The 23,134-nt window shown below is 38.3% G+C and overlaps 1 protein-coding gene and 1 long non-coding RNA gene across 2 annotated transcripts in view; one reads left to right on the forward strand and one right to left on the reverse strand.

The window, feature by feature from the left end:
* SYN2 (synapsin II) overlaps positions 1-23,134 on the reverse strand; it is a 158,962-nt gene that overhangs the window by 90,196 nt on the left and 45,632 nt on the right. The gene's annotated exons all lie outside the window — the stretch shown is intronic.
* Positions 7,866-23,134, forward strand: part of LOC145520282 (uncharacterized) — a 120,841-nt gene continuing 105,572 nt past the window's right edge. The window contains exons 1-2 of the long non-coding RNA XR_014064374.1: positions 7,866-8,660; positions 12,100-12,308. This is a non-coding gene — a long non-coding RNA (uncharacterized LOC145520282). The remainder of the gene's footprint in view (positions 8,661-12,099; positions 12,309-23,134) is intronic.

Genomic DNA, 23,134 nt, shown 5'->3' on the forward strand with positions numbered 1-23,134 from the left:
AATTTGGTAGGTTGTGCTTGATTGATGGTTTTCTCTGCTGTGCAAAAAGCTTTTCAGTTTGAGGTAATCCCCTTTGTTTATTTTTGCTTTTGTTTCTCTAGCCTGAGGAGACAAACCTAGAATGATATTGCTAAGTGCAATGTCAAAGAGCATACTGCCTTTAGGAGGTTTATGGTTTCAGGTCTTTTATTCAAGTCTTTGATCCATTTTGAGTTAATTGTGTATGGTGTAAGACAGTGGTTTTCTTCCTTCCTTCCTTTCTGAGTTAGGAATTGTTCCCTTCTCTTTAATTTTTTGGACAGTTTGAGAAGGATAGGTATTAAATGTTCTTTGAATGTGTGGTAGAATTCACCTGGGAAGCAATCTGGTCCCGGACTTTAGTTTTTGGGGGGCTTTTTGATTACTGTTTCTATCTCTGTACTAGTGAGTGGTCTTCAGATTTTCTATTTCTTCCTGATTAGGTCTTGGAAAGTTGTATGATTCTAAGAATTTGTCCATTTCTTGTAGATTGCCCAATTTGTGGGTGTATAGCCGTTAATAATATTCTCTTATAATTCTATTTCTGTGGTGTATATTGTTACTTCTTCTCTTTCACTTCTGATTTATCAGGGTCCTCTACTTTTTCTTAGTTAATCTCGCCAATGGTTCGTCAATCTCGTTGATTTTTTCAAAGAACCAGCTTTTAGTTTCATTGAGCTTTTCTACTGTCTTTTATTCTCTTATTACATTTATTTCTGCTCTGATCTTTATTACTTTCTTTCTTCTACTAACTTTGGTCTTTCCTTGTTCTTTCCTTACTAGTTTCCTTAGGTGTAAGATTAGATTATTTGTTTGAAATTTTTCTTATTTCTTGAGGTAGACCTCTATTGCTATAAACTTTCCTCTTGGTACCACTTTTGCTGTGTCCCATAAATTTTGGTATGTCATATTTTCATTTATCTTCAGATAATTTTTTAATTTCTCCCTTGATTTCTTTGTTGAGTAAAGTTATTTAATAGCATGTTTCTCAGTCTCCACAGATTTGTGATTTTTCCAGTTTTCTTCTTGTGGTTGATTTCTAATTTCATTCCACCACTCTTTTTTCTTTTTCCCAATTCATTTTGCACTCACTTTATTTTTCCTTTTTTTTTTTAAATTCATGGAGGGATATAAATGAGGGAAGTTTAGAGACTTCCTTTATGTTTTTGAGGGCCTAGCGATGCTTAAAAAATGATATTTAACTGTAGTTTATCAAGGACCTAGTTATATAATGAGAAGAATCTTTAAAATCTGCTGTACCATGAGGACATTCCACCCTCTGACCTGCTGTAGGATTCTGAAGGAGCCAAAAAGAATCTGCTCTTTAATATGGATGTGATTAATTTCATCTTTAACCCGTACATGCTCTATCAAATTTATATTTTTAAGAGTTCTCTTTCCCTGCTGTATGGAAAAAGCATTACAAGAAGACAAAGAGGAAGCAGGAAGAGTAGATAGGAGGCTACTTCAAAAGTCTAAGTAAAAACTGATGGTGACCTGAACCAAAGTGAAATGAGATGATATGAGAAATTCTAGAGGCAGAAAATATTTGATTTGGTGTCAGGCTGAAAGTGAAGGGGCTTCCCTGCTAGTTCAGATGGTAAAGAATCTGCCTGCAGTGTAGGAGATGCGAGTTTGATCCCTGGGTTGGAAGATCCCCTGGAGAAGGAAATGGAAACCTGCTCCAGTATCCTTGCCTGGAGAATTCTGTGGACAGAGGAGCCTGGTGCGCTACAGCCCATGGGGTCAAAAAGAGTCAGACATGACTGAGTAACACTTTCACTTTTTCTCTTTCACTTTCCTTAGATGTGAAGAATAAGGGGAAAGGAGTCAAAGCTCATCTAAAAGTTATAGCTTGAATGGTTAGATTGTGGTATTAATATTATTTATTAAGATGAGGGAAAGTGTTGAGGAGGAGATGGGTTTCAAAGGGAAATATTTAAGGGCCCTGTTTTTGGTCATGAATATAAGACATGTAAATGGAGATGTCGTGCAGATAATTGAAACTCAAAGGACAGATATTACCAGAGATAAAAATTTGGAAGTTATAAGATCAAGACAGTATAAAATCTACAGCATTGGTTGAGATAACCTAAGAAAATAATTAACAGAGAGAAAAGAGATACAGGCTCAGTTTTGAGCCCTAAGGAATCCCAACATTTAGAGATCAGGTAGAGGGGTAATAACCAGGAAAAGTACTAAAAAAGAACAGCCACTGAGGCAGGAGAAAGAAATAGGAGGTGGCCAGCTGTGCTGAATGCTGCTGACAGAGCAGTTTCAATGAGGACAGAGACATGCCCACTGTATTTGTCCAGCTAGGGGTGCTGGTCCTTTTAAAAGCATCTTTTCAGTGCAGTTGAAGGGGATGGTGCAGAAGCCAGACTGTACTGAGCTGACGCGTAAATGGAAGGTGAGAAAGAGATGACCTCATGTAAAGACAAATTTCTTGAAATGGTTTTTTCTCCTTGACTTCAGTGACACTATACTTTCCTGATTCTCCAACCTAGCTGGCTGCCTTTTTTTCCATCACCTTTGCTGAGTTACCCCCTACTTACCTTTAAATGTTGAGGTTCTTCAGAATTTAGGTCATCTAATACTGTGTTCCCTTTCTTCCACCTAAGAGCTTCAGTTACCACATGCAGGCCAGTGACTCTCAGATTTTATACTGGAACTTTGTCTCAGATCTCCCCTCTGAGCTCTAGAATTGCATATTCAATTGCCGATTCAAGATCTCGAAATTAACCTCCGTATTCCCCTTCCACTCCTGTTTTTCTTCTAGTGTGTCAAATTCTCTGCAAATTATATCATTATCTTCTCAGTAGTTCAAGACAGACACCTGGGAGTCATGTTTCATTCTTTCCTCTCCCTGTGGACCACAACCAATCCAATAGGAAGTCCTGTTCATTCTACTTTCACATATGTCTCATTTACAGACTGTCTATGAGTAGAACATTCAAAGACTCTTCATCTACCTCGTCTTTCTCACTACGGGTCACGAATACCCAGTAGAGCAGGTATTATCCCCATCTTGAAACTGAAGCTTAGAAAGGTTAAGAAACTTACTGTGATAGTAAATGGCAGAGAAAGAGGGATTCAAGACTAAATACTGTAACTCCACACTACCTCTGATCCTACTACTCAACCTCTCTGAGGCCAAGTCTCTTCAGGAGTAAAATGGACCTAATACTTCCCATCTTTAGGCTATTATTTTAAAATTTTAAATAAACTATAAGTTACACATACCTAGTACTGGGTATCAGTTCAATAAATATTAAGTTCCTTTACAGTCTTTTACTCCTTCTTCTACACATTTTTTTTCTGGGGCAAATTCAGCAATATTAGGATTACAGAGCTGAACAAAGATTGCTCCTTGCTTTCAAGAAGCAAATATTTTAAGGAGACAAATGAACAAGCATAAAACAATGAGATAATAATATAAGACAGTAGACAACTAAGCATTACATTGCATAGCAGAGTCTTCTTATAATAAAATTTCAGAGAAAGGGGAAAGGGCAGTTGGGGGGAAGGGGATGGGAGTGGGCTTCTGGAAAGGTCTATTAGGACAGGAAGGATGTATAGTAAGGATATCAGCAAAGAGGGGCATGGCACTCAGAAAATAAAGTTACTGATGTGGAAATGAGAAAAACATGCTCAGGATCAATGATGAGAGCAAACTGATTTCAGCAAGAGGTACTTATTTTTCCCCACATGAAAGTATTTTACTAGTAAGTTTCCTTGAAACAATTTAAGTTCCCAATGGAACAAAGGAAAATTTGAGCCCATTATTAAGATCAAATGTCCCGGCGGGCAAAGCCATCACCAAACTGTCTGCCCACCTTCCCAGGGAATAGGAACAAGCCCCAGAGTCTGATCCACAGAAGCCAAAAATAACTCATATGCTGGGGTGTGCTCTGAGAATAACTATGCTTCAAAAGGGGCTAATGACATCAATCACATTTTCCTAGCTTGTATCTCTCAGTTGACAGCAGCAACCAAGAGCATTCCTAAGTCTAAAGTTTCCTTGGATTAAAAACCCGCAGAGACCACTAATACTAATATACCCAGTATATCTGGGGCCTGAATTAATAAGTTTTAATTATCCAGGAGCCTGTTCAATAAACCAATTTGGCTTCTATGACAATGAAATGGTGATAAATAATTTGCTCCACCATTCAGGAAAGCTCTGGACAATGGCATCATAGAATATTAGAGTTGGAAAGAAAGTTAAAGATTTCTCTGGTTTTATTTTACTAATGAAGACACAGAAGCCCAAAGGGGATAAGTGATAAGTTCAAAGTCCAGGGGACCCTGAAGGGGAGAAGGTCATCAGGATGGCAAACAGATCCTGGAGAAGGAGAGTCACATAGGGCCCCTGGTGAGGAAAGTAATGAAAATGAAGGGAAAGGAAAAATATAGCGCTACTCTCAGAGCACCAATGGTTCTTCAGCACTGATCAAGAAACATAAAAGATTATTCTGAAGTCATCTCAAATTCTGGCTCAACAATCTCTCTCCCTAGTTCCCCATAAGCTGCTGCCTTGCATTTATTTGATGGTCAAGTCCTCTATCCCAATAATCAGCAAGCAGAGATGTCAAGTCATGGGCAAATTATAGAGGCTAGACCACTGTTAAGTTTCCACTAAATCTTGAGATTTCATTATTTTGACAGAAGTAAATACACAGCAGAAATAATACCCATAATCCAGCACTAAGTCAGTCAAAATTCAGGTCTTCTGATTTCTAATTAGTGCTATTCTCCAGTGTAATAAGGGACTAACAGATGGAACAAAGAACCTACAAAATAACATATATTACGGGACTACAGAAGTCCCCAGATTTGTAGAGCAGCAATGGATATATCTCCTCTTCCCAACCCAGGGATTGAACCTGCATCTCCTGCACTGGCAGGCAGATTCTTTACCACTGAACCACCAGGGAAGCCCATTCTTTCCTTGCAGGGCCCAGAATTATGTATATGCTAAGCAGAAGATGCCTACGTGACCAGCCCGAGGGAAAACTTGGGGCACTGAGTCTCTAGCGAGCTTTCTTGGAAGACAGCATTTCTACTTGTCACAACTGGTGCTGGGAGAGTTAAGTATATCCTATGTGACTCCACTAAGGAGGACTCCTGGAAGCTTACACATATTTTTCTCCACGTTTCATCTTGTGCATCTTTTCCCTTCACTGACATTGCTTTGTATCCTTTTGCTATGATAAAACTTAGCTGTGAGGATGACTATATGCCGAGGCCTGAGAATCTTCCCTCCTAGCAAATCACCAAACCTGAGGGTGGTCTTAGGGACTCCTGACACATAGATGGAGCCTTTTCCTCCCTTCCTTAGTTACTGCCCCTTGGTCCTTCAGTTCTACACCTTAGAACAATGCTAAAGTTAATGACAAACCAAGAAGCAAACAAAGAGCGAACAGCATGAGTCATAGGAAATCTCACTAGAGGAAATCATACTTGCATTGGGACTTAAGTAATGAGCATATAAATTGGTGGAAAATAAATTACAAATCAATCCATTTAGATAATAGGGCAAGCAGTTCGACACAGGATAAAGCAGAGGATTGGTGGGAAAGGGGTATATTTGGAGGCAGAAGGATGGCTCAGGTGGCTATTGAGGAAAAAAGTCTGAGATTCTCACTCTCTTTATTTTTGAGCACAGTTACAAATCATCAATTCAATTGCAGAACCTTTCCTAACCCAGAAATGTACAAAACACATTCTTTGGGTCTATTACAAAGGATTGTGTGTGTGCTCAGTCGTGTTATGTCCGACTCTTTGCAACCCCATGGACTGTAGCCCACCAGACTCCTCTGTCCATGGAATTTTCCAGGCAAGAATACTGGAGAGGGTTGACATTTTTTTCTCCAAGGGACCTTCCTGACCCAGGGATCAAACCTGCGTCTAAATGTCTCCTGCATTGGCAGGGAGATTGTTTACCACTCGTACCATCTGGGAAGCCTTATAAAGGACTGATCATTACCAAATTGTCTCCTCAAGTATTCTTTCTGTGATTTGCATTGGTAACAACAACAAAAAAAAGTAAATTAAGGGAAGAAGCTAGAAGTTCAAATATCTAAAATGAACACTCTGATAATATGCACTAAAATGTTGTTGTTCATCACCCAGTTGTGTCCGATTCTTTGCGACCCCATGGACTGTAGCATGCCAGGCCTCCCTGTCCCTCACCATCTCCTGGAGTTGGCCCAAGTTAATGCTCATTGCCTCGGTGATGCCATCCAGCCATCTCATCTTCTGATGCCCTCTTCTCCTTCTGCCCTCGATCTTTCCCAGCATCAGGAACTTTTCCAATGAGTCGTCTGTACACATCAGATAACCAAAATACTGAAGATTCAGCTTCAGCATCAGTCCTTACAGTGAATATTCAGGGTTGATCTCCCTTAAGATTGACTGGTTTGATCTCCTTGCTGTCCAAGGGCTTTTCAGGAGTCTTCTCCAACACCACAGTCCAAAGGCGTCAATTCTTCTGCCTTCTTTACGGTCCAGTTCTCACAACTGTACATGACCACTGGGAACACCATAGCCTTGACCATACATACTTTGTCAGCAGAGTAATGTCTCTGCTTTTCAACACACTGTCTAGGTTTGTCATCACTTTCCTGCCAAGAAGCAATTGCACTCATCTCCCATGCTAGTAAGGTCATGCTTAAAATCATGCACTAAAATGATGAATGCTAAAAAAGCAAATCATCTTTCAGCTATATTTTTATTGTAGAAATGCAAAATATCTGAAACAATAGCCCATTCCTTCAGAAACCAACAGAAAGTAACATTACTTATTCCATTTTCCTTTCAAGAAGTTCTTTTTGTGATTTGATATTATGGACATACTTACAGCACTGCATTAGAAAAGACAATTGTGTGTGCTTAAATAAAAGGCAGCTTTTCACTTGTTTCTTCAATGAGCATTCATTAAGCATTTATATGCCAAGTACTACCAAGCTAACAGTGCAGATTAACCTTTGACTAAACTCTGTTGTTTATTGGCTAAAAATGCTCTAAAATTCAGATGTGATAAATCCTCTCATCAGTGAAAATACACTAACAGATGATGCTATTTACTTTCTTCACACTATTTAAAAATTTAATTATCTTTCCTCTAAACTATCAACCTTCATATTCTTATAGTTGAACATTTTTCTTCCACCACAATTAAAATGGTGGAAAACCCTAAAACATTTTAAGCTGATTTTGTTTTAAAGCTGTAACCATGTTTGAAGGTTATTCCTACATGAATACTCCTGGGACTGAATTCATCTCTCCCTGGGCTATAAGGTTGATGCCAGTTTCTTTCCAGAGCAGTGTAAAGGGATGTTCAAGGACCTTGTAATGACAGAGATGAAGGTTCAAAGTACAGCTCTACTACTAAGGAGCCATGTGATATTTTGACAAGTTATTAAACCTTTCTTAGTCTTGGCAGGAAATAATACCTCCCCAATAGGATTCTTGTGAGGATTAATCAATACAGGTAAAATACTTGGCACAGTGTCTGGCACCTAGTAATGACTCTTAGCATTATTCTCTGGAAATCATTTTTTCCTTTAGCCTCACTTCTCATGGTGATCATGTTATCATAATAAAAAAAAATTGGTACACATGATCTGAATAAAAAAAAATATTACTTCTAGGTTCAAAAATCAACCTGAGAAATATATTTTACATCCCCCAACAGTGGATTTTGCCAAACATTTTCATGGCTCATGGGACAAGGAGACTATCTGAAATCAGCATTGAGAAAATTCAAGAGCTGTGGTATCACAGGCACTTATTACCTCACAAAGGCATTATTTCATTTGCTTCCTACAAGCCTGCTTTTTCTCACCTTGGAAGGCACCACATAATGAGAACAGCATGAACTTCAGAGCATCAGACCTGTATTTAGTCCTGGCTCTATGACTACCTAGTTATGTGACTTCAGCCTTAGTTACTACATCAGTGACTGTCTATAGCTGAGAAGGTGAGGGGAGATAGGATGGATGCTAATGGGTACAGAGTTTCTTTTAGGGGTGATGAGAATATTCTAAGACTGAATAGTGTTGGCTGCACAGCTCTATGGATATACTAGAAACCCCTGACATGTATGATTTAAATGGGAAGTTTTTTTAAGAGAAAAATAAAATATTGCTGTTGGAAGAAAAGTTGAGGAGACCTTCTGAAAGACACATTTTTAAAAAACTCAAAGATGGAAACCAGAAGAGAAGAAAATTAAGAAAATTAACTGAATGGTTCAGAAGGTTCAACATCCAAATAACAGTAGCTCCAGAAAGAGAGATGAGAAAAATACGGGTTGGAAATGAACAAAGAAATAATTCAAGAAAATGAATTCAAGATCAAAGGACTTGTTTTCCCAACTGAAAGTGCTCCAGAGAGCCCAGCACAAAGAAGGAAAATAGATTCTCATTTCAACATTATAAATTTCAGAAGAGCAAGCCAAAGAGAAAATACTTGAAGCTCTCAGGGAAGAGCAATGGGAACAGATCACATAGAAAAGACCAGGAATAAAGATGAGGAATCAAAGTGGCTTTGAACTTCTCAGGAACAATACTGGAATCTAGAAGATAATGCCTTCAACATTCTAAGGGAAAAAGACTTCCAATCTAGAACTCCAAAGCCAGGTAACTATCAATTAAGTACTAGGGTAGTATTTTCAGACATGAAAAACAGAACTTAAGGCTGCACCTGTGTGATTCCATATAAACCTTCCTGTGTACAGCTGCAAAATACCTGAAGTGAATCTATCTGGGAGGTAATAGTGCCTCAAGCACTAGAGGCAATCGTACAAATTATCAAGGGGAAAATCTGGATTCCCTCAGTGCTCTAGGCTCAAGCTATGAGTGTGACTGTGAACTTTCATCACCCATCAGTGGTTTTAGGCAAAGCCTATCATCTTCGAGCACTTAAGTCATACAAGTTCTGGAATGTTTGCTCTGGGAAAGGACTGCAAGAATCATCTTGTCCAACTCCTCAGTGTGAAGATGAAGAGTCTAAAGACCTGAGGGGTATAGTGATTTTCCAAAGTTTAAAAGAAAGTAAAAAAGAAAAAAAAAATTCCGTGTAAAATTATTTGGGAGCAATAATGTTGGGATTATATTTTTAAAAGCCAACTTTATTGTTTCAAAAATAAAAGTCAAAGGCAGAGCCAGAACCAGAACTTATAACTCTAAGTTTAGCTCTCTTACATGTCCTCCTAACTGCCTTTCATCAACGATAAGACCTTTGTATCTTAGAAAGATAGAAGAGACTTGCTATCTCTTCCCAGAAAGCCTGACATTAATGTCTACTACAGAGGTTACAGTATCTCAGTTTTGATAAATGGGCCAAATGGAACATCAGTGATATTGGCACAAATGCAGCCACTTACTCGCCCTGCAGAAAGCCCCAGGGTATGTGCAAACAGTTCACAATGCCTGCAGCATAGAAAAGTCTGCACTCGGCAGTATTCTGTGAAATAAATGGACCTCCTCATCTGTTAGTAAAAATAAGTGGGGTATCAACTTGAAAATATAACCATGACTCCATACACAGAAACAGTGCCTGGAAAAATGTTTAATTTTAAATTTTTTAAATTAATATCCCAACAGGTACTCTGCCTTATGTAAGATGCTCTGTGAGATACAAGAAACGAAGGACAGTTGCTGCTGTCAGAGACTTTCACATAGTGGGATGAGACTGACATACATATTTATTTATTTTTAATGTTTATTTATTTGTTTGTTTATTTACTTGGCTGTGGGTTGGCTCTTAGTTGCAGCACACAGGATCTTCACTGTAGCACATGGACTCTCTAAACTGCGGTGGGCAGGCTTAGTTGCCCTGCGGCATGTGGGATCTTAGTTCCTCAACCAGGGATGAAACCCATGTCCCCTGCACTGGAAGGCAGATTCTTTACCACTGGACCACCAGGGAAGTCCCACGAATTTTATATCACAAAATGTCCTTAGAAATTGTATAAGATAATATTCTTTCATATTCCAAGTGGCAAAATGGAAGCTAGGAAATGCAAATAACTAGTTAATGTCCCAGATCACTGAGAACCCAAGTCTACTGACTTGCTAATTACTGTTCTCACCATACCAGCTATAATAACCACACACCCACAAGTAATTTTAATGTTTAAACCCTTTTACAAAGGATTTACGAGTGCTTCCTAACACACATACAATAGAGAAGAATGCAAAATAAATTATTGATGGTGTTAAGGCAAGGAAAATCTCTGGGTTTTGAAGATTCCCCTGGAGAAGGGAATGGCTACCCACTCTAGTATTCTTACCTGGAGAATTCCATGGACAAAGGAGTCTGACAGGCTACAGTTCACAGGGTTACAAAGAGTCAGACATGACCGAGTGACTAAGCACACACACATACAACCTAGCTACATCTCACGTGCACGCTAAGTCATTTCAGTTGTGTCCTACTCTTTGAGACGTTATGGACTGTAGTCTGCCAGGCTCCTCTGTCCATGGGATTTTCCAGGCAAGAATGCTGGAGTGGGTTGCCATGCCCTTCTCCAGGGGATCTTCCCAACCCAGGGATCGAACCCGCATCTCCTGTGTCTCCTGTACCCGCATCTCCTGTGTCTCCTGTATTGGCAGGCAGGTTCTTTACCACTAGCACCACTTGCAAAGCCCAGCTACATCTCACAATCAGTACTAAAATGAACTTCCTCCCACAGATTCTCACAAAAAGGAAACATGTCATACATGATATGTGATGTCCCAAATAATCAGACCATATATAAGTACTTAAGGGCCAAAGTAGTGACATCAATGGTAGTTAGAGCAATTCAACAGAGATATAATACGGACTAGAGAGAAACAGAGGTTTCGTAGAAGACATGATCTTGGAGGATGGAAAGGATTTCACAAGGGAAGATCAGACAGTCGAAATAATAAAGGAACAACATTCCCTTTTTATCACTGAATACAACTTGAAGTACATTTTGACATGGCTCTGTTCTTTTCTTTTGCCTTGTTATAATTTGCATCTGTCTTTTCTCCCCTAGAGAGACAAATTTCACAAAACTGGTGAAGAGATTCTGGAAACAGAATATAGTGCTTTACCTTCCAAACGTCACTACCACATCACCCTGTGATATCAGGGCTACAGCATATTTATTTCCATATCCAACATGCTATAAACATTCTGATATAAGTATACAAATGTTGTTGGGGGGAGAGAAGGAAATGTTTGGGCTGAAAAACTCAGTAGTTATGCCAATAAGATATCCAGTTTGCATAAGAATCAGCTGGATTTTCTACTAATGGCCCCAAGAGTTTTGGTTAACATCCTCAATCCATCCTTTGCAGTGTGATTAGGTTTTTCTCTCCCTCTAAATCTTTTTCTTTTTTCAAAAACAACTGACTCCAACTATTACTGTTTTCATAAGTGAGATTTTGTTTTCACTTCTGATGTTGAAACAGCTGCTTTCCTTTTTTAAAACCAACTCTGTTTTTTAGGACAATTTTAGATTGAGAGTTCTCAAAACCCCAAGCCTAGCTTTGTCTATTAACATTTTACATTCATATGATACACTTATCAAAATTAATAAATCATTTTATTCATTATTATTAACTAAAGTACAAACATTATTCAGATTTCTTTAGTTTTTTTCCTTAGTTTATTGAGATATGATTCACATAAGATAAAATTCACCATTTTAAGGTGTACGATTTAGAGAGTTCTAGTGTATTCAGAAGGCTGTGCAAACATCACCAACTATCTAATTCTAGACAGTTGGCTGTAATCCAGTTATTATATCAGATCCTATTAATGGGGTGGTACGATAAGGGAGAAGTAACAGTTCTACAGTCTTACGAGTATATCTCAGTCTTTTAGTGGGATTTTGGACTATGACCTTCACCAGTGTTTTTCAACTTCTTTCTTCTCTCCTCACTTAGGTGAGACAATAAGACATGAGGGGCTGGAGTCAGAGAAATGTCCTTTCCACAGGTGGAATTGGGCTCTGGCCAAGTCTTTTCCCCCGGAAAAGCAGACCTTTGTTACAGAGAAGGCTCCAGGTACATTTCATAATGGTTACTCTCCTCTTCTTGCCAGAATCAAGATGGGGTCTTTCTTGGCTCTTCATGGTGAGAACTTGATAAGGTTCTTGGGTGTAAAACCTACGAAAATGTGGAACATATCGGAGATTGTGGCCCCAGGAGTTTCTCACTCTCCAGCTAGCCTGCACTCAGCCTGCAGCAATTCATCAAAATTACCATCTAGGTGATCCTACCAGTTTATGACTGCGGAAGCTTCTGCCCCAAGTAAGCAGATCTCAACTGTTTTTCTGGATAAGTCTCCCCATACTTTGGGGCAGCAATCTCAGCTCTCTGATAAGAAACTTACTTATTACTGACTTCCTATTGTTCAAGAAAAGTTACCAATATTCATTTTGCTCAGCTGTTTCTTGTGTAAGGATAGGTGTGATGACTTCTAAGCTCTTTGTATGTGGGAACTGACACCTGCTGCTTGCATTTTAATCCACATGGTTTAATCAATTGTCCTCTTAAGGAACCACCTGGCAACATAATACTTGAGATGCATGTAAGCAGAGAAAGAGATTTATATACGCCTTCTCATCCAAACTGACGGTGACTTAGGGCTCAAGTGCTACCATTAGAGAATTGTTTTATAAGGTGAGAAAGTAGTTGGAACCAACATGAAACTGAAATGAGAAGGGACTCTCAGGGTGTGGGGTGGGGTGGGAGATAATAAAGGTAAGTGCTCCTTTTGGAAGCCATTCTCAGCACCTTATGACACTCCAACAGAATCTTTTAACTAGGTCAGGGAAAGTGAAATGATCAAATAGATCTCCAGCGCCCATGTTCCTTTCTGGGCTTTTCTCTGCCCAGGCCTCTCTTCCTGTTTCAGCACTGCCTTCATACTCCCTTCCCCAATACTTTTATCTTGACTCATTCACTGGGTCCACTTTGACAGGCTAGAGCTTAATCATTATCAGAAGAACTGATCCTAGAATAAGTGGAAATAATAGAGGCAAATTGTCCTTCACTGCACGGAACAGTTTGCTTCAGGAAAGAGCTTCCTGCCTCTGACATATTTAAACAGAAAGGGAACAACTGCTTGTCAGAAAAAGAAGTAAATTACTGTTATCTTAAGCCACACAGACATACAAAGGTTAATAATGACTGCAGTAACTGACACTCATTCTGGAAAAAGAAATTCTGAGTCTTGGTTCCTTTTTTAGTCTATATATACACAGAACCTAATAACATTTTAATTTAATGTCTTTGATAATGCAGCTGGGAATCATTCAGAAATCATATATTATCATTAAAGAGATGATTAATTTGTCAGAAAGAAAATGTATTTATGCTCTCAATATCTCCCACTTAAAGCACAAATCTACCAAGTTAACCTGCAGATGGTCTACTGATATCTATATGTCATTAAAGACATTATAGGTAAGAAATACGGAAATTGAAAAAAGGATAAAAATCAAATTCTGAACACATGCACTCATTTAGAAATGCAGAGATCCTGATTCAGAAGGGTTGGAGAGGGACCTATGGGGTATGCTTTCACAATCATAAGCATCCTGGGGCTTTTGATGCAGGCAGTCAGAGTACCACACTTTGAGAAACCATGCTCTAAAATGATTAAAACCGTCAATATATTTCAGGTATATTTATATAATTATTTTTAGTTTTAACATTCTTTTAAAATTAAAACCAGATCAATTTATATGCTTGTTTTAAGCACTTCACAAAATATCCCCTGAGTGTCTTATAGTAATAAAGGCATGATAAGGGAATAGAAAGGGCGTCTCTGGTGGCTCAGTGGTAAAGAATCTGCCTGCCAATGCAGGATATGAAGGTTTGAGCCCTCTGTTGGGAAAACCCCCTGGAGGAGGAAATAGCAACCCACTCCAGTATTCTTGCCTGGGAAATCCCACTGACAGAGGAGCCTGGCGGGCTGCGTGCCACGGGGTCAGAAAGAGATGGATACGACCGAGCGACTAAACAACAAGAGCAACATGGGAAAGGGAAAGTCAGACAACAGGGAGTAGAAGAGACGAGTTTCCTGTGAACTGAGGGCACAGATACAGTTATCAACAGAAAAAATGCGAAGAGAAATAAATCTGGGTCAAGATTAAATACAAAAGAAACTTTGGAAAATCAAGCTGGAGTCAGAAAAATAACAGTTTTAATTTTTGAATCTATTGGCAAGTCTAATCCAAGTTTGTATAGTGTTGAGGGCTAAAATCAACGCAAAATATTAAAAACAATATCTCTCCTGATACATATATTTCTATATGTATAAGACTGTTCTGGTACTGTTCAGCTACTAGACTATATTTGTAACTCATTTCTATCTTTTTTCCATGTTTCACTAGAAAAACAATTCCCCTAAAAAAATGATATTTAAAGGTAATACTGTATTTTCATATCTTATGAGATCTTCTTAGAACTATCATTTTTTTCTGTTAGAATGAATAATATAATGGGTCTTTCTGTATTGATCAGTTGGAGAAAGAGAATTTAGCATACATGTTTCCACAAAATTTTTCATATACACGAAATACTAATTGAAGGACCAATACAATAGAGAATGAATTTAGAGAGAAATCAGTGTACCCCACACATTTCTGCTTGCCAATATCAGTCAACGGGAAAAGCAGAAATAATCTGTTCTTTGGAACCAGGTCAAGTTTGGGCTTTAATTTCTACTCTGCTAACTCACTGTAATGATCAAGTTACTTAACCTCTGTAAGACTCAGTAAAACAGGAATAGTGGGTTTTGAATATTAAGACACTATCTGTGAAATGCCCTAGCACAGAGACCAGCATAGAGTAGTAAAAAAAAAATCTTTTTCTTATAACAGCTCCCTTCTTTTCTCCACTAATCCTCTTGCTCATTAGTTCAGATCACAGAAAACATGTATAGAATGTATAGAAGCTCCAATACTTTGACCACCTGATGCGAAGAGCCAACTCATTGGAAAGGACCCTGATGCTGGCAAAGATTGAAGGTGGGAGGAGAAAGGGACGACAGAGGATGAGATGGTTGGATGGCATCAGTGACTCAATGGACATGAGTTTGAGTAAACTCTGAGAGTTGATGATGGACAGGGAGGCCTGGAGTGCTGCAGTCCATGAGGTCGCAAAGAGTCCCACACGACTGAGCAACTGAACTGAACTTAACAGCTGTTGTTGGTCAACACCTAGATACATTAATTCACTAGGAGTTGCAAAATGATAATATTCTAGTTTTGTCTTTTTTTTTTTTTGCAAAAATTTACTTGTTTCTATGTGCCAGCAGTCAATAAATAAAAAATGAATTTCAAAGAATAATGCTGTTTATAATAGCATAAAAAAACCACCAAAAACCCAGGGATAAAGGCAATGAAATATGGAAAACTCTTCCACACTGAAAAACCACAAAATGAAATTTAGAGAAGTTACAGAAGCAACAAATAAATGGTGGGATACATCATGTTTACGAACTAGAAGACTCATAATTGCAAAGATGTCATTTCTTCCAAAACTGGTCCACAGAGTCATTACAATCACAAAATCTCAGCAGGTCTTTTCTGTGTGTACGGAAATCCATTATTTTTTATGTGCTTATTTTTTCCTTTCAGCTTATTCTCCTCATTTCCTAACTTCATAAAATAGTTCATTCATTTTAAAGATTTCTTACCTAATTTATGTATTTAAAATATAAATTTTCTTCAAAACTCTATCTTTGCTTTATCCCTCAAATATTGCTATGTAATGATTTCATTTTCATTCATTTCTAGGCATCTTAAATTTGTGTTACTTACTTGGCAATATGCCTTTCAAAAATTTTTTATTTTATATTGGAATACAGTTGATTAACAATGTGTTAATAATGGCTAATTTCAAAGAAAATGAACTTTCCCTATAGTGTTCAGAAATAAAATTATACTGAAATCTTTGTTTCCAAATCAATAATATATTCGATGGTGTCACATGGGTAATGGGTAAATATCTTCTGCATATGAACTGAAAAAAAAGTCACAGTCTGCACACATATACATATGAAGCACTTAAAATGTGAATTTATTAGATAATTTTTAAATATGTCAAAAAAAATCCCACAATGTTGTGTTAGTTTCACATGTTCAGTTCAGTCGCTCAGTCGTGTCTGATTCTTTGCGACCCCATGAATCACAGCACGCCAGGCCTCCTTGTCCATCACCAACTCCCGGAGTTTACCCAAACCCACGTCCATCGAGTCGGTGATGCCATCCAACCATCTCATCCTCTGTCGTCCCCTTCTCTTTCTGCCCCCAATCCTTCCCAGCATCAGGGTTTTTTTCCAATGAGTCAACTCTTTGCATGAGGTGGCCAAAGTATTGGAGTTTCAGCTTCAACATCAGTCCTTCCAATGAACACCTAGGACTGATCTTCTTTAGGATGGACTGGTTGGATCTTCTTGCAGTCCAAGGGACTCTCAAGAGTCTTCGCCAACACCACAGTTCAAAAGCATCAATTCTGCGGCACTCAGCTTTCTTCACTGTCCAACTCTCACATCCATACATGACCACTGGAAAAACCATAGCCTTGACTAGACGGACCTTTTTGGCAGAGTGATGTCTCTGCTTTGAAATATGCTATCTAGGTTGGCCATAACCTTCCTTCCAAGGAGTAAGTGTCATTTAATTTCATGGCTGCAATCACCATCTGCAGTGATTTTGGAGCCCCCCAAAATAAAGTCTGACACTGTTTCCCCATCTACTTCCCATGAAGTGATGGGACCAGACGTCATGATCTTAGTTTTCTGAACGTTGAGCTTTAAGCCAACTTCTTCACTCTCCTCTTTCACTTTCATCAAGAGGCTCTTTAGTTCTTCTTCACTTTCTGCCATAAGGGTGGTGTCATCTGCATAGCTGAGGTTATTGATATTTCTCCCGGCAATCTTGATTCCAGCTTGTGTTTCTTCCAGCCCAGCGTTTCTCATTATGTACTCTGCATATAAGTTAAATAAGCAGGGTGACAATATACAGCCTTGACATACTCCTTTTCCCATTTGGAACCAGTCTGTTGTTCCATGTCTAGTTATAACTGTTGCTTCCTGACCTGCATACAGGTTTCTCAAGAGACAGGTCAGGTGGTCTGGTATTCCCATCTCTTTCAGAATTTTCCACAGTTTATTGTGACCCACACAGTCAAAGGCTTTGGCATAGTCAATAAAGCAGAAATAGATGTTTTTCTGGAACTCTCTTGCTTTTTCGATGATCCAGCGGATGTTGGCAATTTGATCTCTGGTTCCTCTGACTTTTCTAAAACCAGCTTGAACATCTGGAAGTTCACGGTTCACGTATTGCTGAAGCCTGGCTTGGAGAATTTTGAGCATTACTTTACTAGCGTGTGACATGAGTGCAATTGTGCGGTAGTTTGAGCATTCTTTGGCATTGCCTTTCTTTGGGATTGGAGCGAAAACTGACCTTTTCCAGTCCTGTGGCCACTGCTGAGTTTTCCAGATTTGCTGGCATATCGAGTGCAACACTTTCACAGCATAATCTTTGAGGATTTGAAATAGCTCAACTGGAATTCCATCACCTCCACTAGCTTTGTTCGTAGTGATGCTTTCTAAGGCCCACTTGACTTCACATTCCAGGATGTCTGGCTCTAGGTGAGTGATCACACCATCGTGATTATCTGGGTCGTGAAGATCTTTTTTGTACAGTTCTTCTGTGTATTCTTGCCACATGTACAGCAAAGTGATTCAGTTATACATACACATATATCTATTCTTTTTCAAATTCTTTTCCCATTTGGGTTATTGCAGAATACTGAACAGATTTACCCTGTGCTATACGGTAAGTTAGCTATATGCTTTTAAATTTTCAACATAAAGAATTTAAAAATTTATGTTTTTTGTATTAACTTCTGATTTTGTTAAGTTGTAGTCAAAGATCATTCTTTATAACTTCTACTTCTGAAACCTTATGTGTTCTCTATGACTCGTTCATATTAATTTTTATAAATGTTCCACATATATCCTTAAATTGTTTGATATAGAAATCTATATCATCAAAAGTTTAAGCATCGAGCTTTTCAATTTTCAGTTGTGTCTTCTTAACCTATCAGTATTAAACTTCTCAAAGTAAAATGAGATGCTGTTAAGAAAGAAGCAATAATTTTCTAAATTGGGGAGAAAATTACTATTTTCAATCTAGAATTCTGTATTCGACAAAACTGTAAACCAAATGTGTGAGTAGAATAACAATCTTTTTGAACATGCAATTCTCAGAAGACTCATCTCTTAGGCACTCTTTCTTAAAACCTCCTGGAATATGTGCTCCTGAAGAATGAGGATATAAAAGTAAAGAAAAAAAAGTTGAATCCATAGAATAGCATCTAATCCCCAGGAGAGTATTACAAGAAAAAAAAAAAATTCCAGGATTCAATAGGCCTAGATAGCAAATAATACAGATTGAAACAGAACACAGGGTTCTGAGAGGGAGATCTCCACACAGGAGATGGGAGAAGAGACTATTAGCAAGTTCAAAACAGCATTTCGGGGTCAAAGGAAGAGAAGAGGGATACGAGTTCAAAGTCATTAAATTACCACTTCTTTGAAGGCTAAACTGCAGGGGTAAAGCTAAGAATTTCAAAAACACTATGATCCTTTGTATTAAAAAAAAAAAAATTCTCTTTTCTCTTACAACTTCAAAGACATGGCCAGGCCTGGCCCCTATGGGTAATCTAGATTAAAACAATTTCCTAGTTTGTGTTTCAGCCTCTAATCTCTTTTCCCACTAATCCCTCTAGTTAGTTTAACATTCCTAACCTAACTCTTTCTAATCTTATCCGCAGATCAGGAACCTATAATGGCTCCAGATCCCTCAATTTAGGTTCTATCTTCTCATCAGTAAATTGTATTTGTTTCTTTGGTCCACTCTGATTTTTCTTGCTCTCTTCTAACAGATCAACTTAATTTTTTTTTCTTGGAAGTATAACCAACAACTAACTCTTAACCTTGATTAAAGTCTACACTGTCTTTACAAATCTTGACTCCCTCAGACACTGCATGAGTTCCGGAGAACAGCAAACGCGTCTTTTACTTCTCCTAAGTGCTAAGAACAATTCTAATCAGGTGATAGGTATAAAAAAGAAAGAAAGAAAAAAAAAGAATGGAATCGAAGTTACTTAATTTCTGTGAGCTTCTAGTTTCTCTTTCCTAAAATGTGGATAAAACTTGACACTTTTAAAAATGGTATATATGAGAGTCTAGCACAATGTCTAGCATGTAGCTAACATTCATAAATGTTTGCTAAATCTATATACTAAAATGTATATAATATATATCTCATATAATTGGTGGGAGGATTGAATAAGGATGTGTCAACAATTTTAAAACTGAAACACCTGTCAAAGGCAAAGAATTATCATCATTTAAAAGTACAACATAAAGAAACAGAATGGAAGAGAAAACCAGCAGAAAGCCAGCCTAGAGGCAGTAACCCATATGGGAAATACAGAATGAACTTAGTAAGAAAATATAGAGTGGACTAAAAAGCTTCTTTCATGGAGAAGTCAAATAAGTATCTGAGAAAGTTTTCACCTGAAGACATGCTACCTTAACACCTCAGGCCAGATGCTGTTCCAGAGTGCACTTCAGAAGAGGTTGTCTGCAACTGACCTACGTAAGGTATATTCCTCTGGTTCTGAAAAGATCTCTGGAAAGCCATTTCCAAGTAGGTCAATGTAAGAACAAGCCTGAGTGTTCAATTTCAGAGCCCCTGAGATACACTTAAAGTTGGAGAGTAGCTCAGAACTAAAAGTACTCCATAAAAGAAAGGAGGTAGACCTTAGATAAGACCCTTCAGCTCTGACACTTGGGTAGCTATTTGTACCAAGAAAACTTACCAGCGCAGCAGCAATGTGAAGAACAGACCACAGCCACCCTGCACTAGACGGCCAGTAGCAGCTCTGCAGAAGAAATTGTCAGAGCTTGTGCCTCTTCCAGAGATGAAGAACAGTGCAGCAATTCACCTCTCAGTGCAATACCCTCTGTTTATGTTCCAATAATAAAAAGGAATATTCCCCACTGAAAGACACCAAGAGTATCTAAAGAAACTGACACTATACATCCCTTTGCCACAGTCCTATGAGGTCATCTTAAACCCTGGTTCACTCAGAAAACTATAAGTTCTTGCTACAAATACTGTGTAAGATTTACTATTTCTTTTATTCTTATAATCCAAACTGCTTTTATTAAGAGGACACTTAAAGACAGGTGAATACATCACCACACGTGAAGCACTGGCCTGTGAGTCAAAAGATTGGATTCTTGTCCAGACCATTTATCCTTTTGCTATTCTCATTCTGGGTCTCTGTTTTCTCTATATTTAAAATGAAGACATTAGTGAGATGATCCCAAAGATCTTTCCAAGTCTACAAACCTATGAAATAAGTCCAAACTGGAGCCATCATTTTCAAGGAATCTATATTAAATGAAGGGCGTAACTTCAGGGTCTGTTAACATTCTCAGGTTCTTGCAGAAATCATTGACAGCCTAAGGACTGGTTTGTTTTCAGATCACGTGCCCACTTGGAGCTCTCCAGGGTACTGATTCTACCTCTGGCTTATATCTGCCCTCCAGTCCTCTGCACACAAGCATGTTTCCAACTTGATCAGCCACCTAGGCAGAGGTGTGCAACAAACATATACACTGCCCAATGGGCCCAATGGATATATGAATAAACAAAAGAGAAGAATTTCATAACAGAAAATATCACAGAACTGTAAAACAGAATTAGTTCCAAACCACGGTTTTCATTCAACAAGTTCTAGCCACTTCACAGGAAGTACTGTACCATTTCCAATAAAACCCCCAACCCATCTATAGCACTCTGGTACCAGACTAGAACCTAGATCTCTCAAGCTTCAATCTAACCTTCTTCCCACAATTTATCTCTGCTTCTCTTTTGAGCCCCAATGTTAAAATCCCTAAGTTACGCTAAACCAGTAAGAATTCAGACTGTCTTCCTTAGAATATACTTAGTACAATGTCCTTACAAACCCTAAGTTTTCAATAAGTTTTTGTTGAATAAATGATAAAGATGGGGCCATGAACATTTCTTAACTTCAAGTGCCTCCAGTCTCATCTGCATATTCAAAAACCCTGACAATCCCATCTTATATAGAACTCAAAAGAATGACACACAAGCTCCCGGCGCTTAAGTCTGCATGTGATTGTAAAATTAATAAGCCAGCTGACTCCATGACTAATAGAAGACACTACTGTTGACTGCTGCAATTCTAGTCTAGTGATTATGAACAGGGGTATGGGATTGGACAACCTTGGATTTGAACTCTAGTTATCACATTGATGCTGCATGTCATGGGCCTATTACTCACCTAAGCCTTACTTAACTTATTTGTAAAATAGGGGAAATGTAGTGTATACCTTCTAGGACTACTGAAAGGATTAAGTGAAATATATAAAAACACTAAGTAGGCACTTCCTTAGATTGTCCTGTTTACTGTGTAACTGGGACAGTGACTGGCACACAATTAATGCTCAATAAATGTCAGCCATCATCACCATCATAATAAATCACCAGATTCTATAACTAAAATGAAGACTTTTATTAAATGAGAAAAAGTGTCAAAAGTACAAAAAAAGTTTTTATTTAAAAAAAATAATGAAATCTCATACTCTTCTCATGGGGCAGCAAAACAATGCAAACATTGATTGCATCATTTTAAAAAGGCACAGAGAGCTTAAATCTTTCATTAGGGATCACAGAAAATGCCCAATCCACTAGAGACAAATAATGGGCACTTTGTCTGTAAGTCAGAGCAAAAGGCTGGAATATACAAAGTGTGTAACCTGTATGTAATCAGGTACCTAGGAAATGGAAGTATTCTTATACCATGAATTACTTGCTAATTTATTAAGCCACCTTAAATCTGAATGCCTTACTGCAAAAAAAAAAAAGCATGTTAATAGCTCTCTTCAAATTAAAGAGAATGTTCACATGCTGCCTCCTTATACTCTACAACAATCAAGTGAAAAAGGCATCAGAACTTATCCTCCTGTTTTACAAATGAATGCAACTTATGTCTTAACAAATCCTCCAAATGATTCTGATGCACACTAAGTTGAGTGCCACTCTCTCAGTCCATTGCTCCTTTCCTATCATCTTCTGCCTCTCCATTCAACTTGGATTCCATGACCCAGTATTTCCATAACCTGTATTTCGTTTGCCCTTCATCCTCTATACCTGGTAAAACTTCAAAACCCCTTGATAAGCTCAAATATGTCCCCAAATATGTCCCCCAGTTGCTGAGGAATGCCCAAACACCCACATAACAGGGCAGAACGTACCTCAACAAAGTCTTCAACTGCCAATAAAGCACATGTTTGTCTTGTCAAAAGACAATGGTGACTTCCAATCTTACTCATTACCTTCAAATAGCATCCCTTCCTTCTCCCTTGTGCCATCTCAGTAGATGACCTAGCCTCCTACTTAACAAAGAAAATAGAATCCACCAGATGGATACGTCCCCAGCTTACACCATTCGGTCTACACAGCCTTCTGTGTCTTCCCCTTCATCCCTTCTGCTAAAATAATGCATCGGGTGGACCTCCTCTAATCTAAGACCAAAACCACCTGCTAGGGGGACCTCATTTCCCCTTTCTCTTAAAGGAAACTCACATTTTAAACTACTCTCCTCTGTCAACCAAGTAGGCCCCACCCTGCTGATCTTATTAGATTAGACAATTGGGGGGGCATTCAGGGTGGAACTGTATTCAATATTTTGTAATAACCTGTAACGAAAAATAATCTGGAAAAGAAAATATGTGTATAACAATCACTTTGCTGTGATCACACCAGTGATAACACCTAAAACTAACACAAAATTGTAAATCAACTATACTTCAATAAAAAAAAAACAATCTGGGCAAAAAACAATTACTCCTTTCTCTTCATATTATGTACATTTTCCTTAAGATAATTATGCCACATAATTGGTACCTTAGTACTTAAACATGTAGTCATGAAAAAAAAGAATCAGGTGGTTCTTTCTGTTCTTACAGTCATAGAATACAATATGCATTCCTGAAGTTCAAACCCATATACCTAACT

Source organism: Giraffa tippelskirchi, chromosome 9, assembly GCF_054371585.1.
Source record: "Giraffa tippelskirchi isolate mGirTip1 chromosome 9, T2T-mGirTip1v1.2.pri, whole genome shotgun sequence".
Lineage (NCBI taxonomy): Eukaryota > Metazoa > Chordata > Mammalia > Artiodactyla > Giraffidae > Giraffa > Giraffa tippelskirchi.